The following is an 819-nucleotide window of genomic DNA, read 5'->3' as shown; positions in this document are numbered from 1 at the left end:
TGCCATACCATATCTGATCAGACTTTCCAGAACAGAATTGTAAAATAAAGTCATGATCTTGGTACTCACCCCTACCAGTCTCAATCTGAGGAGAAAATACAGTCTTTGTGCCAATTTGGCACACAGATAGTCGACATAAACATTTCCTTTTAGTTGGTTATCTAATTGTATACCCAAGTACTTACATGAAGTTACTTGCTCGATTTCTCTATCCCCAATGATTACATTGTCTTGGGCACGCACTTCTCTGGGATCAAATATCTCTTTTGTTTTTGTATTTTTTAAGGATGAGATGATTCCTCTTACATCAATTCTTATAGAGGTCAATCTCCCTGTATTAGGTTGAAGGGCAGTCACCAGCATGCAATAAACTTAAAATAATTGTGTTATCAGAATATTTTATGACATAGTTGTTGGACTCACGTCTACACTCATTAGTATAAAGTGTGAACAAGAAAGGTGAGCTAACAGCTCCTAGAGGTACCCTTGTACTGCAATATTTTATCTTAGAGAGTGTAGCATTTACCCTCACTTGTTGTGACCTATTTGTTAAAAGAGAATAAAACCATTTGATAATCAAAGGATTAACTTTCATGTCCACAAGCCTCTGAACTAGCAAATGAGGGCGGATCGTATCAAAAGCAGAACTAAAATCCGTGAATAAAACACGTGCATAAGCATCAGAATCTAAATCAGAAGTGCTTCCTTATTAAATGAGACACTGTAAAGACGGCATCCACAGCACTATGCCGTTCCCTATATGCAAACTGGAAGGGATCGACACAAAGAGTTACATCCTGTCTAAGTAAGTTCAGCATT

This window comes from Etheostoma spectabile, chromosome 2 (assembly GCF_008692095.1).
Source record: "Etheostoma spectabile isolate EspeVRDwgs_2016 chromosome 2, UIUC_Espe_1.0, whole genome shotgun sequence".
NCBI classification, from domain to species: Eukaryota; Metazoa; Chordata; class Actinopteri; order Perciformes; family Percidae; genus Etheostoma; species Etheostoma spectabile.
Note: the sequence above shows the minus strand (reverse complement) of the source record.